A 17252-nucleotide genomic window follows, 5' to 3' on the forward strand; every position below is an offset into this window, starting at 1 on the left:
CACAGATGAAGAGTGTGCAGATGAAGAATCTGCCAAAACACTTAACGCCCCTTTCAAGTTGTGGGTCTAACATAAAAAGCTTCCTGAAATATGTATACATACATATATATATATATATATATATATATATATATATATACACATGAAAAGACAATCATGAAGATGGTGCCATTAGCATTTAACCCCATGCAATTAAAATAACTTATCTGCTTCTGCTGCATTTCATAGCCTTGATTCGTATTTGCTGTCTGTGATCCTCTGTCAACCTGACACCTTGTGAAACAGTCCTTTATAGAGACCCTAAACTGATGTAAGATGTTTCCAGTTTGGAGCAGTGATATTTTTCTTTCATGGAAATAAGTACATGAGGACAAGAGAAAGGGCAAATTGCCCAAAGGCTGGGCAGCATTCAAGAATAAAAACTGCTCAGAAGTATTTCAGCATTATTTCTGCCTCTTTCCCCTTTAAGCAACTATCATGGAAACAGCTAGATTGTATTTAGAAAGAGAATTTAAAATAAATCTTTTATTTCCCCTGGAATTACTGAAGAAATATTAAATTGCATTTCAAAGGGGTTTATGATGCTTAGATTGCCTTATATTTTAAAATGTACAGGGCTCTTTCTGCTTAGAATATAGCATCAACTATATCAAGCTAACATGTGGTTCAATTTCCTGGATGTGGTGTCACAAAAATATGCTGCCTCTCTTTCTGTCTGCAGACATTTATTTCTGTAATATGAGCTGGGGGTTTTATATATTTCATCCCATCAAGAAACCTCTCCTTTTCCTCTGTCAGAGTATTTATTTTTAAGGTGATTATTTTCCATTTGAATGCTCTTGAGGCTCATCTTTTTGGGAAAGGCCAGCATGGAACTGTAGGGGTCCCTTAAACTCATTTTGAGAAAGTAAATGATATGTTGACTTTGCACTGGCCTTTGGCAGATGGGCCAATTCTACCTTTTCCTTCAACTCTTGATTTATAAAGCATTTTTTCAAATGTTGTAAGGCACTCGGGCCTAATAATGGAAGCTCTATATTTTCTTTAAAATCAGATAGGTCACTGAAGTATTGCTAAATAATTACCCAATATTTTGTTTTTTCTTTTTTTTTTTTTTTTTTTTTTTTTTTTTTTTTTTTTTTTTTTTTTACAAGGCTGTGAACAGGCATATTTTGCAATCAGGTGTGGCTGAAGCCGTCCTTACCCATCAGCACACACTTGGTGCTGGGGCATGTGTTGGAAGAAACCCTTTCCCCTTCCCTTCCTTCCTCCTTCTGTCATTGTGCTCCAGAGGAGGGAGGACATCTTTGCTCCACTAGGGACTCAAATGGAGATCAAAATCAATTCCTTTTCTCACGCTTGCTTCACCTCGTTCTAGATTGTCCTTTTTAACCTGGTAATTGATAGTAATGGATGATTCTGTTTTTCTTTATTGAATCAACAGAGCTCCAGAAAAACTCTCTAATTTCCTGCAATCTACAAACTGCAGCTGACAGGGACCTTGTTACAATGCAGCTCCCTCTAGCTGTGAAGATGGTGTCCTCTAGAACACTGAGGAGGAAGAAAAGCAATAAAAATAAAAAGGCTTGAAAAAGAAATATTCTGCCTGTTTTAATCCTCTCAGAGCTCAATCTGTTATGTAGTGTATGGGGACTTCTGTTCACAAACCCTATAAGCAAACAGCAGGATTTACGTATGTAGTTCCCATGATACCACTTTCAAAATTGTTCTCCTTATGATTAAACTCTAGCAACATCAATTCAGTTTATAAGTATTACTCATGGGAAAAAGTCTTTTGGGAATATCAGTAGTGCTTTTCCACTTTAAGGTCTTTTAAAAATAGCTGTCTTGGAAGAGAGTTATCCAACTTTTAATAATCTCTGTCATCCTTTTTCAAAGTGCTTTCCATTTCGTTTCTCTGTGTTCACATGCTGGTTCCTGAAACTAGTTTGTCCGTCTCCATTCACTTGAATAAAACACTTTTTTTTTTTCTGTTTATACAAATATTCCTTTCAAATTCTAAACCCAGTTTTCTTATGTATTTATGAGAACTGGTCAAAAACAAGTTGTGCCAAAATGTAGCTCAGTGAAGTTGATGGGAATGTTATGGAAAGTAATGCTTATCTTTGCTGATTAATTTTTGTATTTAATTGCCATTTGGGGTTTCTACTCTCTTTGGTTAGATCCACTCCCTTTAAAATTTAAAACAATATGAAAATGTGAACAATTCTTGTTTCTTTGATATTTGTTTATAGAATTCTTTGCAGTAATTCTCTAAGTCAGCGTTTTCCTGTCAACTTAAAACATGTATGTAACTTCTGACAAAGCCTTTTTCATTTTATTTATTTATCTTTTCTACTTGTATCACTGCTTAATCTGCTCCATTTCTTCTCGTTCTGAAGAAAGAGCATATGGATGACAAGAAATTACATGAAAAGTTGCTGCCTCTTATCGGTCATGAGTTGGCACTGAGACAAGCAGACAGGACCTCTGAAGTTATAAATAGCACAGGAGTAGTAGAATTATTCCCCCATATCATACTAATATGGTCCACAGAAGCCCACATTCACCAGCAGTTCCTAAAGGTGGGAAGGACTGCTGTGTTGGCAGGCAGGAGATCTCAGTCACCTACTGATTCATTACCTTTAATTCTGATTTATAGGTAGTCTTATTAACACCCCATTATTGACATCAGAGGTGGCGAAAAACCAGGAAGAAATTATCAATGTTATTCAGAACTTTCTGCCCCAGAGTCACCACCCAGTGGCTAATCCAGTATTGAGTGTCCAGGGCTGAAAATGCCAGGGACTTCCTCCTTCTTGTAAGGGCGTGACACAATCCTGACTAGAAATCCAGGTACTGTGAGAAAACCAGGCAGTTCTGGTTATGATGGTGATTTAGGGCAGATTTTGATGAATGGTGATGAGTAAGGGATTGTACACATATGGGTTTTCTAGCTGCCTTGGGATGTATCTAAGGATGTATCTAAATTCTATGACTTGAGTTTTGCTGTGGGGCACTCACTTTTGTACTTGAATACTCACAGAGTAACAGGGACCTTAAACAAATTAATGTTGTAAGCATTATAGTGTATTTTATCTGAAACAAACCCAAGGCATTTCTAGGAAAACAAGCTGGAGCAGTAAATCCTAGAGAATCTCATAAATGTAAATTCAATGCCCAAGGCTTAACATTTTGCTTATTCTATCTTGTCTTTCTTTTTTCTTTCATTTTTCTCTTCTCCAAGCAACAAGCATTTCATGCTAAGTTTTATAGCATATAATAAATATTCTCCAAGCCAATAATTAACTTTCATCTGGCAAATACATCTTGCAGAATCATAGCATGGAGCTGTTAACATTACTTTAGGAGGACATGATAATGACCTGTTGCTTGAGGTTGGGGTGGAGTTTATAAATTTCACTATCCCCTCAAATTAAATATATTGAATCTTGTTTGTAGGAGACAGGTATGAATATTTAAACAACTTAATGCATTGTTAATGCATTTAGAGGTCATTTATGAAACCCAGTATATATATAAGGTGTTCTGTCATTGATGGCAGTCTCTGAGCTCACAGCTACCTGAGTCTAATTGATTATGAGCCCTTATAAAACAATTTTAAGGCAGATGCAGAATATTTTTTTATTATGGAAACCCCATAAAATATTTAACAGTTGTTGTTGGCTAGATTTACAGAGGTTTTTATGGGGTAAGAAAAACTTCTGATGAAGAAAGGCAGCATGGAAGGTGGCAGAATTTGACAATCAGACAGATTATTTGATTCTTATTGGAGTTGAGGATCTTGAATGATAAAAAGAGTTATTTTAAGATGGAGAATATTTTCACTGTTCATTATTTCCATGGAATACTAAAACCCCAACTCATACATGATAAGCAGTTTGTAACAGGAAGTGCAAACAATATAGCTGAAAAGGAAAAACTTCAGAATGTTATTTCCATTTCAAGCACTGGAGCAGCATTAAACAACTCTTCACCTTGTTTTCGTGGCTGCTTATATAGCTGATTCTTTCCCTAGCTTCTTCACAAGACTCCTTTCCTTGAAAGATCAGAAGTGGAGAGAATCTCTCACTTCTCCAAAATTTGCTTTAGAAATTTAGAAATTTTAGAAGTCTCCTTGACACATTGATAGCTGAGAGATGCTGCATGAGAAATAACTTAGAGCTCATTCAGAGCAACATTAGTTAAAGTTCAGTTTAATTGATGTTTTGTATCTTTTTGTCAGCCTTCTATTTTTCTCCTTAAGACACTAAAAGTTTCTTTGTGAACAGTTTGTGCCTGTCTAGATTTTATTCTCTGTATTTTATTCTCAGGAGAGGTCAGTTGGAAATTTATGGTTGCTGCTCTGTGAAGAACAGCAGTTATGGGCCACTTTATTAATCCATTTTTTTCCAAAATTTGCAATAGTCTTGACTTTGTTTGCTTTCATTGTGCTATATGACTACTGTTGTATCTTTTCTTATAACATTGTGAATCAGGAGCCAAAAATGGAGAGTTTTTGTTTGATTGCTTTTTTATTCAATGCACCACAGACCCACTACAGCAGATCAAATCCACCCACACAGTATTTCTAGCAGGAGAACATTCATCCTCAGCAAGATGAGTCATCCTGTTGTTTGCTTTTCTCTGGGTTTGCTTGGGGATTTTTTTATTTTCAGGGAGGAAGGTGTTCTTATTTATGCTGAATTCAAACCCAAAGGAAAGGCTTAGCCTTCACTCCCAATTATCATCTTGGAAAGAGAGTAGAAATAATGAATTTCTGGTATGGAAGAAACTCAGGGAATTAACTGATAACATTAAAATTGGAAATTGAAAATTTTAAAAAGTGTTTTTCTCTAGGTGACTATGGTGAGAAAAACTTACAATGTGTAGCATTGGAAATCTTGGCTTGCACTTGTATGTTAACTTTTAAAATCTCAGTTGACCACAGAACTTACATTACTATTAAGATGTAAACACTGTGAAAATAAAGGTACACAGAAAGAGATTACCATTGTACCTTAGTCTCATTAGATTTTTTATAGACTTTTGTGAGTTGGAGCATTCTAAATACTCAGTATCTGTCTTTCATATGTGGAGATAATAAGACTAGGAATGTCAGGTTGCAGTTTTTAAAAATAATGAATAGTGAATTGTGGTGAAAAATAAAAACCTTACAATTCCGATAGATTTGTAAGAATTGGTATGTATTTCAGCGCCGGGCGCACGCCAGGGTTTTCCCTTCAATGGGCATGCACGCCCCTGAAAACTCCCGATCCTTTTTTATTACTCTAGCTAATTTACTTATTCATAGAATTTCACAGTAGGTTAATGCATATTCATTCTTCTGATTTCGTGTTTCACTTACAGCTAGTTACACTTGTACTCAGTTTTTGTCAGAAAGTACAGAGAGAACTCCTTGGTCACTCTGCACTGTCTGTTTCAAGGTTGGAGGAGTCTTTCTTATCTCTTATCTCTTTAGCTTGGAAATTTGCATTCTTTCTCCTTAGCTGGGGCAGTTTTGCTAGTGCTGCAGTTACCAGACTAAACAGCATATTTTACTTATGTTTGCAAGCTTAAAGAGGCACATTTCGCCTAAATCCAAACGGATTTCTACCCTGTTAAATTTTTACTCTGTCTCACTGGAAGTAATAATATTGATTATCATTGTCATCATCATCAGTGGCTTACTGTTAATAACTAGTAGCATTACTGAAAAAAAATTGTTTTTTCCCAGTATGATGTTACTGTGGAGCAATGGGAGACCCTACACATGAGAGCCCGGAGGGTGAAAGAACAATAAACATCAACTTTCACCCTGGAAAACAAAGTAATGGTTCTAACTAATACTTAGACACTTTTCTTCAGTTTTCAAACAACTCAAAAGTGCTGTATAATCATTGCGATAAGAAAAAAACAAGACCATTAATTAGGTCAACAAGAGTTTTAAAATTAATGTACTCTGTTTCTGCAAAATGGTGAAAAAATAGCCATTTTAAGCCTAAAGGCAACAAGAATTTCTCCACATTAGGTACTTGTTTTCACATCTTTTACAGAGCTTTCTGATCTTAGATTAATTTCATTATTGCATAAAATTGAGAAATGTAGAGAATGTTTTACTGGTTTCTGAACTTTAACTGTTATAATTATTCCTTTTATCTCTTTCAGGTTGTGTCTATTTTCCTTGCAAACATTTCTCTTCCTGTTTGTTCTCTGTCTTTTGTTTTGAAATTGCAGTTCATTATTTTCTTTCTGAGAATGCAAGAAGCATCTTTTACAGACAGCAGAAGCTTTACTGAAATCAAGATGATATATAGAAATATAAAATGCGAGAAATGGACAGAACAATGGCAAAGTGCCCTGTAAATCTGTACAGGATATCTGCCAAAGACCTGGGAAACAGCCAAAGCCATAAGACATATATCTTCACTTGTAACTTGATTAAAACTCTGATGGCAAAAATCTGCTCTCATAGCAGAACAATGATTTCCTTTATGTTGGTGTTGTGTGCTCATTGCAGAACACCTTTCCACTGGCATCAGTGCAAAACCCTCACTTTGAGGGGTGCACACGGAACTCAAGGGGTCTGATGGCTTTGTTTGTGAGGAAGAAGATGACGTTCATCTGTACAATAATGATGACTCCTTTGGAAGCACACATATACACAAACCCAAGCTTCCCTTCTTCCTGAAATGAAATACTTTGTCAACTTTCGTTTCCTCTAGTTCTGGAATTTTTCTTTCAATGCACTGGATATGTCAAAAGTATGTATAATGAGCAGGCTGTGCTGCATCCAATTTTTGCTCATACGTGATGGACTGGATGTTCAGAGTTGTGCTCTGATATCCATGATACTGTAACAGAGTCAGTCCCCTATGGTTTAATGTTAAAAACCTTGTTTATATCTCTGTGCCTTCCTTTCCTTTCCTGCAGCATGAGTGTAATCATATAGGCCATTTTTAATGAAGGTTTTGTAAGAGCTCCTCTATTTCCAGGTTAATAATCCCTTGCTGCAAAAAATAAATATCCTAAGTTCTCTAACATCCCCTGACTCTGACTGCCTTGAAGTCGGCCGTGCCATTCAATGAGTAGGATTCAATTTTCTTTTTAATTATTAACTTAAAAACACTGGGAAATAATTGCTGAGCCTTGGGATTAGTTTCATTCTTTTACAGTCTAATCCTTCAATTTTAAGCACAAAAAAAAATCCTTCCCCAGACTTGCCTATGTGAGAGAGAGCCTGAGGATCTGGTCTCCAGCCCTTTGGAACAGTTTATCTGACTTGGCACTCAGCTGTTTTACCTTTGTCTTAGCTGAGAGCATAATTGCAAGCAAAGCCCTTCTGGGACCATCCAACTTCCTCAACTGAGGAGAACAGTCAAATCTGTCTTACTGAAAGCAGATGATATCCTTTAGAGATTACAAACAATATCATCTTTTTCTGATGTTTAGCCCTTCTCTTTTTCATGTAGGAAAGTGTCAACAACAGCCAATACATTCAAGAGACAGGAAAGGATTTTTCATAAGGGATTATAGAGTTGTTTTGCTGTTCACATCTCTTGTTTTTGCATAATAATCTCCATAAAAAACTGTGCTTGATTCTACTCCTGTTGATATCAGTGACAAAACTCCCACAGATTTTAGCTGGAACAGCATCAAAACCTATTTTACTGATGATTTGAAAGAAAAATAATTTTTTCTCCTAAATTTCATATATAACTTCTTGCCCCTTTCTTTCACTGCCTCTTGTGCAGAGGCATGGAGACCTTATAGGAGCTTATTTTATAATATCCCTGTGACTGTCACAGCAGCAAATTACAGTGCCAAAGTCCCGAGGACTATATTGTTACAACTCACAAACCTCTGCCAGAAAAGAAGGATTCTACTAAATTTCACTGAAGACATAGGACAGATTATGAGGAATGGTGTGAAGAAAGAACAGTCTGAGTCTCTGCATGTGTTTTCTACTCCTCCCTTGTCTGTTTGAGCAACCATCAGTCTTCGGAAATGGTTAAATTATTTTTCCATCATATGCCAGGATATGGCACCACTCAAATCTCCCTCTTACCTAAATATCAAATTGATGGTCCTACTCTCACTTGTTGTTGTTGTTTATCATGGTTCCTGCAGGGAATCTAGTCTCAACTATTAGTACCACAAGGAACAGCTGTAAATGCTCCATCAGAGCAAAAGCCAATAACCTATAATTCACACCTGCAAGGCAGGCAGTGTGCATAAACATCTCTGTACACATTGCTGTGCTGACTATACTTCAAAAACTCTCATGTCACTTAAAAGAAGGACATAAACTGATATATACATTATATGAGGGAGGTACAGTAGCTTTGTGTTTCCTCTGCAGAAAAAGTTCCATAGGAACATCATGCTGTTAATTTTTGAACTAGACTCCCAAGCAAAATCCTTATTATGGTATGAGCCCTATTGACTAAACAAGGAGTGATTTCTCTGTTCAAATTTTTCTATATAGAGAAATTCTTGTAATAGGGTTAGTATAAGGAGAATAGGTTTTTCTCACTAGTATGAGTTACGTTAATGAGAAAAATTAGTTGGTTTTTTTTAAAGTATGAGTTTTCTCACTAACATAACATGTACCTTTATTTTTCAGATGAGCAGTGGAAGGTGAGCAGTGATGACAGTCACTCTCTGAGCAGCATTTGAAGAAGAATGGTTTCTGAGTCTATGTTTCAATGTTTTTAAGCTAGAAGTACCTTTTTAAAAATTAGGCTGATCTGCTATAATTCATATAATATAATCCATATTGCTGTAACCTCATTTAATTTTAAATTAGATCAAATATACAGACAATCTTTACAAAGGTGTTCATGCAGAAAGTCAATGAGAAACCACTGCTCCAGAAAATATTTACTGTGCAGATAAGCCATTTGATACAGACAAGTGACCATAGAGTGACTGAGTGGGTGCAGCAAGCTACCTCTGCAGTCACAGGACCTGCAGACATCATTATATTGAGCCTGCTACGAGATGAAAAGTGTTTGCTTAGCTTGTGGAAAAGGTGGTGTAAGGTCATGCATTTAAGCTGCAGTCAGGGTAGCAGGGAGACTGAGAGATGCACATACTGTCTGGTATTGTGATTTGACTGAAGATGAGCTCAGCCTTGGTAACAATTGCTAGAGATGGTGCGGCCATCACGCTGACATCTGCAGTGCTGCTGCATTATGTGTGTTTGCCTCCCTTTTTCCTCTGAACTGAACAGAACTGTGAGGGCCCAACAGCTCAGAAGATGCCCTCTGAAAGAAAGTATATGGAATTTAAACTGGGTTATTCTGGACTTTCCAGTGAAGAAGTATTTGCTGGGGAATTCTGTAACTACTCCTTTTTGCCAATTACCTAAATAAGACTTGGAGTTTACATAACTGCTGCCTTGCATGCTTGCAGCCGTGTGGGGAGTAATTTCCTACTGCTAGATTTGCTGACATATAAAGACATAAGTTAAAACATTTATAAGATGTTTTCTCCGTGCTCCAGAAAAAAAAAAAAACTCAATTTTTTTGTCTTTTGTTGTTTCCTTTTTTTTAATTTCAAGATTAACTTTTGCTCAATAGATCAAAAGAAATTCTCTCTGCCTCATCGTCTGAGAAATGTAGCAGCTAGGCTGGAAGGCTCAGCAAAACAAAAGCACAACAGACTGAAATTTAGCAAGAGATTTCAAATTAGAGAGACAATTGCCAACAGCTAATCTTTTATTTAGTTAGAGCTGGCTTCCACCCCAGCTGATTACAAAACTATGTCCAAGGGTTCTGAATGATGTGCCAAGGAGATTTGAGGTCTGTCAATAGTAGTCTTGTTTCACGGTTGACCATGCAAGAATTAGAACAGAATTCTGTGAAGAAAGGTATCCATATAAAATACAAGTATTCAAGGCAAAAGGTGATACATTGCCTTACTGAAGGGGTATTGACAAAGGATAAATTTTAGTCTCATAACACCAGTTTCCTAAGGGGCCCAGTAAGTTCAGTGCATAGAAATTGGCTACAAATGTAGGTGATTTGGAGCAGTTTAATTATTCGTTGATATCTGTCCTCCTGAAGCATCTCCACCTATTGCATTTATTCCATCCTGCCTCATTATGGCTTCCTTATTCTGTGCCCAGGAATGATCTGTGACGTTTCTCAAGCTGTGATGGTCTGCTTTGTGCACAAAGTGAGCACAGCCCAGGCCATGCAGTGTTCAGCAGATGAAGGGAAGTGGAGAAGGTGGAGATACATTAAGAGGAAACCATACAGTCATTTTTCTGTAGTGAAGGAGGAGTTGTGAGGGAAGGAAAAGGTGGATTTCTCTGTTCGCATATCTTAATAAGAAGGCAGCAGAATTGTGGGAAAAGCTTAAGGTCTGTTTGCATTTTGCAGTCCAGTAATGCTGACAGACAGCCAAGTTATTCATGGAGCTAAAAGCAGGAGTAAAAGCAGAGTTGTGCTGTGCCCAGAATAAATTGAACTGTTAAGAAAATAACAAGCCCTGGTGGAACTTGATGGTAATGTAGCTATGGTACCCCCAGGCCAGAGCTACTATTTCACTGAACGTACTCTCATTAATCTCGAGGAGATCCTTAAATGTGGAGTTTGCTCAATGAACTGGAATAATTAGGAGAATAGATAACAAGAAAATTAATCTCTTTTGCTGTTCAAAACAGAATGTATGTCTGGCGGATGCTGCAGTTAAATTCACCTTAAAACTTTTCATATGTGCCCAACTCTAGCCAGCCACCCAGCAGATCCTGTTTCTCAGAGTTCTGTCTGATACCTCCATACTGCTCCTCCTTCTGATGTGGTTTCCAAATTAATATTTCTTTTTTGTAATCTGATTAAATCCTTTGGGATCACTGTTATGGGAGGGCATCCAGTATCATTTAGGTGAGGTGAGCTGGAGAGTGTGAAATGGAGAAGCATAAATGGAATAAATTCCAGGTAGGGAAAGGGTGTTTAAAACCAGCCTGGTGCTAAAGTTGCAAAACAATTGTGTGAATAGTGGGATGGGCAATTCCAAGCCTTGAAATAGTTGGATATTAGGATACCACAGAACACCGAATAATTTATCTTGGTTGAAATTTCACTGGTATAATTATAGGCAAGGTCAGGCTTTTGCATCAGGATGCTGAATTAGACTCAATGATACTGATGAATCCTTTCCAGCTAAGTATGTTCTATGATTCTATAAAAATGGGTAATCATGCAATGAAGATTTTCCTTAGAATTTGGGACAGACTTCGTGCAAATGCAGAGTTAGAATTTATTTTAGAATTTATGTATCTCTGCAGAATGCATCACCCTTGTAATTATTTGTTTACTTCAAAGCCCCATTAAATGAACAGTTTTTATGATTTATTGCCTATGTAATAAAAAGTGCTGGAAATCTGAAGGAAATTAGTTTGCAAACCTAGACAAACTGAAAGAAATCAAATTATCCAAAAAGTTGTTTTATAATTAGAAGTAAGTTGCTGCCTGATAAGAAAAAATCCTCTTCTACCTGTCACCAACATAACACACAGAGTAACTCTGTTGCTGAAAGACTTGGAGAGTTGGCAACACTGCTTCTCCCTCTAAAGGGAAGGGTCAGAGGGCTGCTTGACTTACCAGAGAAGAAGCAAAGTCCTTTTAAAAAACTTCTTGTTACACAAAAATTCTTCAAGCAGATCAAGTCCCGAGTATAGTTTATGGCTATGTGACAACATTTGTGAAATATTTTCTAGGGTCAGAGGAGTCTCATGTTCACTCTCTTGAGGAGTATGTGATGTACTAATATACTATCTGTCTGTGAGGACACAGTTGTCAGGGAAAACCCAGCACTTGGCAAAAGAAATTGCTGAGGCACACTGGTCACCCACAACATGACTGGCATAATTTCCTTTTGTTCATCTGCCAGCTGTGCATCTCAGCTGTAACGTTCTGCCCACAGGAAAGGCTGAGCCATTCTGCTGGAATCCAGTGATTCTCCAATATCTAAAACACCATGAGGTCTCAGGAATCAAGTCCTCAGCTGATGTAATGAAGGATTGCTCCACTACTGTGTCTGGAGCTCTTGCTCCCCCGGGGTCATGCTCCCCAGGTGAGCTTTGTTTTTTTTTTTTTGTGATAGCAATGGACATACTTTTATTTTTTTAAATGGGTAGCTATTCTGTGTAAACTCTGAATTTTATTTGTAAGTTATGGTATGGGTCACCTCTAAAATCACCTCTGGAGAGTATAATTGGAGTTCCTTCTGCTGAAACATTTGCCTTAGCTATATTTTCTCCTGCTGTTCAGCTTAGTGATGTATTTCACTGTGAAAGTCTTGTAGCCACTTATTCCCTTCTCAGGTGACCGTCCTTACTGGGAAAGCAACCTGTACAGCACACAGGAACACTCAGAACTGATTTGAAGCCTTCACTGGAGACTGTACATATCAAGTTAACATTGAAAGGACATACATATTTTATGAGACAGGCTTTTGCATAAGCAGAATAAATGAGATTTTTCAGAAGCAGTGAACATCTGGTGCCAGATGAGAATGCTGTGTTTTAAAATTTTGTTAAACTGTGATATCTGAACAAAATATACAGTAGTTTCAAAAAAATTATCTGGAATTTGTTTAACCATAAAGTGGCATGGGATCTCAGTTTTTCATTCTGGGTATTTAGTCATTAGAATTTTTTAGTAGGATTTGTTTATTATATTCCATTATTCTCTAGGACAATATACTACTACTTCTTTTTCTTCTCCCCAGGTAATATCTACAACATCTTGGTTTAGATCAAGCTTATATAATATCTATGTAGCAGTAACATCAAGAGAAACAGATGAGGTGTACTTTGATTCAAGACCATCTGCAATAGGGAATAAAGAATTAAAATTACATAGAAGAGAGAAGTACACAGAAAATAAAGTGACATTCTTATACATTTTTTCTAGTTCATTTCTAGAAAAATGGAAATAAAATTTGTAGGTGTTTTTCATACTCCTAGTAAGCCTTGGAACGTATCCCTAGAGGGCTGTCAAAGGAAAACACTGAAATTTTCTATTCTGATTAATGCAATTTCTTCCATATCCCTCTCTGACTCCAACAGCTCTCCATATGGACAAGACTATTAGAAAGAAATTGGGATTTCAGTTTCTGGGATTTTCTGTTTGACTGCTGATCAGAATGAGGAAGGAGGAATAGGAAGGAGGAATGAGTTGAAGCAAGGTTTGAGGTGATACCTCAAATGTAGCACTGGTTTGTGTCCATTGTATGTTATTACTGGTAAGCAAAACAGTTTCATCAGCTGGAAGGACAGTTTGAAGGTACGACCAGAATCTTCATGTCCAGCTGGAACTACGTTGGAAACAATAAGGAAGGGGTTTTGCCTTTACCTTTCTGTGATAACTGGAAATAAACATAAATCCAAAACATTCAATATAGTCAAGTAGGCTTCGGCTGTCAATAATGTCACATGATACCAGTAGGAGAAAGATACAAGAAAAGCATGTTTTCTGCTTCCCAAAGCTATAGCTGGGATATAGGACTGTAGGTTCTCCTGGATTTTTTTTTTTCTTTCACCGGAAGAAATCAAAGTAATCAAAACTGAAGAGAAATTAATTGAAAAGTGATGTGATACATATTTTCTGAAATAAGATGTCTCTCAATGAGATTCATTGCTAAATAAGTTCACTGCTAAATGAAGTTCATGGCTAAATTCTCTCTGAAAGAAATGTTCATTAGACAGAAAAAAGCTGTTGGTCAGCACTGCAGATTAACAATTCAATTTATTATTATTATTATTACCACCATATCTATTTTAAACCATAAAGATTAACTCTTCAAACTCCTCACCTTTGACATCATTCAAAACTCCAAAATGTGTAGGCTAAGTATTTAGCTTTTTTGCAGCAATAGTACTTATTATCCCTAAGGTTTCGGGAATGATCAATCTGCATCTTTTTAATCACCTCTCTTCTGTGTTTCATTCCCTCAAGATTAGAAATATTAATGATGCTTCTACTCGTATTGCTTTATGATTATTCCCTCTTCAGTTTAGCACATAGGGTATTTTACTTCTCCGACTGGCTTTGTTTACACTCCTGTGTTTACAATCCTGTGTACTTTTTGGATTAAACTCCATAATTTTTTCAACTGGATTTAACTAAGACTTCTCCTGGCTTCAGCAGAGGGGCAGCACCTTTCTCAGATGTTCATTAGAAACCATCAGTGATGTGGATTTCCACTGCCTGCAGCTTAATCCTCTATCTTGTACTGTAATAGCAGTAGATTATTATTTTATCAATGGCATTTTAGTCAAATTTTAAGTTCTCTTTACTGTTATGAAGTCTTTGAGAAGGATTTTCATGTATGTTTATAACTGAAATACAAGCAGATCCACCTCAAATCTTGATGCAAATCTGGTGCCACAACCCTCTGCATCGAAAATCCATTATTCAGTAGACATTACTATTTAAAAATTCTTTTTTTATCAGAAGCAATTATGACTTTTAGGGTACATGTCTCTTTGACCTTCAAGGTGCCACAAGTAAGACTAGTTCTCACTGTTTCTGCACTCTGGGCAAAGAATTTCCATATTCCCACACTAAATTAGAGCTACAATGAGCAGTTAGTATTTAGTGTCTAATTCACTTTAGAAATTTTGTCTTTCTGGTTCTGCCAGCTGTCTGCAGTTTATTCAGAAGTTAAGTCAGCCTCAGACTTCTAAAACTCAGTTCTTCAGTAATATTATTTATTAACTACTTTTGAGCACTAGACACTTTTTAATATGGCACTAGGAGAAGGTGGCTAAAATATGCAGATCTCTTCCAGACAATGCCTTGTAACTCAGTGAGACACAAGATGCTTGAGACAAATTTTTGCTTGAAATTCTGTGATCTGTATAGAGCAGGATGTCAGACTGGTTGTTTACTAAGAACTTCTGGGATTTTTTCATTGTATGAACAATGCAATATTCACTGACCCAAATATCAGCAGTAAGAGTGATCTCATTATACTTAGAAAATAAAAGGCTGTGTTATTTTGTCATAGTTATTAATTCTACATGAACATTATGCAAAAGAAATGTTTTATTATGAGAATTCTACTTTTGATCCATTTTTCAGGCAACTTTATGTGCTCTGTAAACAGCAGGTAAACTTACCAGTGCAAGAGATGACAAAAATTGCAGAGGAAGAGTGTTGACTCTGCTTGTAAGATTTTTTATTCTAGTATAATATATAATATAAAGAACCTCTCCATTCTTCCATCTTGCACTGGTAAAGTCATGCACCATAAATCAGACTTACTGGTTTATGAATTAGCAGACCTGCAAGCCTACCCTGACAGGAGAATTAAATAGTCAAGAGAAAATTGTTTTCAGCCCTACACTAACAGAGAAGGAGAAGAACACAAAGAATTCTGTGAAGAACTTCTGGTGGACTCAAATCACCTTTTATCAGTACCTAATATTATCTCTGTATCCAATGATGTAGCCTATCACTTTTTGCTTTAAAGGATACGAATCTTATTTGGCATACCCTGAATATGTGAAGTTAGTTACATGGACACAGAACTGCCCAATCTGAAGTGAGACAGCTCTCATGTCAGGCTTCAGCTTAGTTATGTATGCCACATTTGTATTTTCTGGGTTTCCTGTGGTTATTAATAAGTAGAATCACTGATCTAGGCAGTACCCTTTACCCTCAATTTCCCTTTCTACTAAGCTTCTCTTTCCAGGATTTTGCTTTTGCCATTATTGCTCACATTTTGAATAGTATTATGGTGACAAAAGCAATCAAAGCCACGGAGAGAGCTAAGAAAGTTATTTAAATCATATTTGATTTAATGGATTTCAACAAAAATCCTGCTGCAACCAGGATCCTGCTGTGAATAACTACAATATTAGGAAACGTGAAAAGCTTTAAGATGCCATGTTATGTTATATAAGACAAACTGGTTATGACTCCCCCTCATAACTGTGTCACCCAAAACATGGATGAGGCCCTAACCATGCATGATAGTCCCACGTTGAAAAATGCAGAAAAAATCCCATAAACGTGAATAAAGAGTAAACATTAAAAGTCAGCAGCATAAAATGATGGAAGAGCAAAATGGGAGCCACACCACTGCCTTGCTGTTAACAGGTGCACTGACTATGCATTTATGGACTCATACAATGGTTTAGGTAAGAAGAGACCTTTAAGATCTTCTAGTTCCAACCTCCCTGCCATGGACAGGGACACCTTCCACTGGACTGGGTTGCTCAAAGACCCATCCAGCTTGGCTTTGGGCAATTCCAGGGACTGGGCATCCACAACTTCTGTGGGCAATCTGTTCCTTCGCCTCACCACCATCACAGTAAAGTATTTTTTCCTAATATCCAATCTACTCTCTTTCAGTTTGAAGCCACCACCCCTTGTCCTACCACTGCATGACACTGTAAAAAGTCCCTCTCCAGGCCTCTCATAACTCTGTTTCAGGTGCTGGAAGGTGCTGCAATTGCTTGTATGTGGATGCCTCAGCTGACATCTCCAGATATCTCAATTGATCTTTAGTGACATCAGCCACAGAGGAAAGAAACCCTGTGGCTATTTATCTATGGACGAAATTTGAATCAGATGCAAATGCTCACCAAGTGAACATCACCAAATGTCCCTATTTTTCAAAATTTCTAGGTAGCTGCTCCCACTAAAAGTCAAAGATGTTCTGATTAATAGTTTCACTTAATTTTTTAACCATTTCAAAATGGTTAAAATGACCTTCTATCCATTTTGAGGCTTTTATTCAGAGCAAAGCTCCATGGTAATTAAATCCTCACTAAAGCACATTAATTTATGTATCTATGCATCCCTTATGCTGTTTGTGTCCCTACTGCCTCTGGTCTGGCTTCTGGCCAGGTGCCCTGTCTGGCTCAGGGCACCCACTTGTTTTGTCCCAGAGGCTCCCTGGCAAGAACACAGGCTCCTTTGCCACTCAGTGCCACAAGGAGATGAGGAGGCAGGTCTTTTTGGGACAGTCTGCCTTTTTGCCCATCCTTCCCACCCCACTAGCATTCTGCCTGCTAAACTGCTGAAAATGGTCCCCCACCAGCTGAGTGATCCTAAAAAAATTCCTGTCCAGTTGCAATTACAAAGATGGACATTTAAGTCCACTATCTTTTGTATTTTATGAGAGGGAAAGGAAGATCTATGTCATCAGCAAACTTGAGCTCTGACTGGAAAAGAAATTGAAAAAATATTATAGATCTGCAATGTCACTTCATAAGTCAGACAAAAATG

At 37.2% G+C, this 17252-nt stretch overlaps 1 long non-coding RNA gene across 3 annotated transcripts in view; it reads right to left on the reverse strand.

Annotated features, from left to right (window-relative positions):
* The window catches only part of LOC137470977 (uncharacterized), a 40128-nt gene that overhangs the window by 13078 nt on the left and 9798 nt on the right, over positions 1–17252 (reverse strand). Inside the window, exons 3-5 of one of the 3 annotated variants that reach the window (XR_010997334.1) lie at positions 17062–17188; positions 16899–16919; positions 16172–16366 (exon numbers count right to left, since the gene is read on the reverse strand). The exons of 1 other annotated variant lie outside the window; for it this stretch is intronic. This is a non-coding gene — a long non-coding RNA (uncharacterized lncRNA). The remainder of the gene's footprint in view (positions 1–16171; positions 16367–16898; positions 16920–17061; positions 17189–17252) is intronic. One more of the 3 variants, XR_010997333.1, reaches the window with a different exon arrangement.

This window comes from Anomalospiza imberbis, chromosome 3 (genome assembly GCF_031753505.1).
Source record: "Anomalospiza imberbis isolate Cuckoo-Finch-1a 21T00152 chromosome 3, ASM3175350v1, whole genome shotgun sequence".
NCBI classification, from domain to species: domain Eukaryota; kingdom Metazoa; phylum Chordata; class Aves; order Passeriformes; family Viduidae; genus Anomalospiza; species Anomalospiza imberbis.